A 266-nucleotide genomic window follows, 5' to 3' on the forward strand; every position below is an offset into this window, starting at 1 on the left:
CAGCTAGGCGAGCATTATAACATGTTACAAAGTGAAGCATGTTCGTCACGGAAGTAAAAGGCTAGACTACAATGGAGCTGTTTGTGAACAGTGTTTTCTGTTGGAGATGGTAAGTCCCTTTGGGGTGAACTTTGGACTTTTTTACGTTGTAAACCTATAACATGCACACAAAAGATATATAACACTATAAACGTAAGGGTAAAAAGCATAATATGAGCACTTTAAACTCTGATCATTCATGAGGACTATGGTTAACTGCTCCTCAG

General features: G+C 38.3%; 1 protein-coding gene across 1 annotated transcript in view; it reads right to left on the reverse strand.

Moving 5' to 3' along the window:
• The window catches only part of slc17a5 (solute carrier family 17 member 5), a 12,981-nt gene that overhangs the window by 7,046 nt on the left and 5,669 nt on the right, over window positions 1–266 (reverse strand). The window lies entirely within an intron of this gene.

The sequence above is a fragment of the Etheostoma spectabile genome, chromosome 17 (assembly GCF_008692095.1).
Source record: "Etheostoma spectabile isolate EspeVRDwgs_2016 chromosome 17, UIUC_Espe_1.0, whole genome shotgun sequence".
Classification (NCBI taxonomy): Eukaryota; Metazoa; Chordata; class Actinopteri; order Perciformes; family Percidae; genus Etheostoma; species Etheostoma spectabile.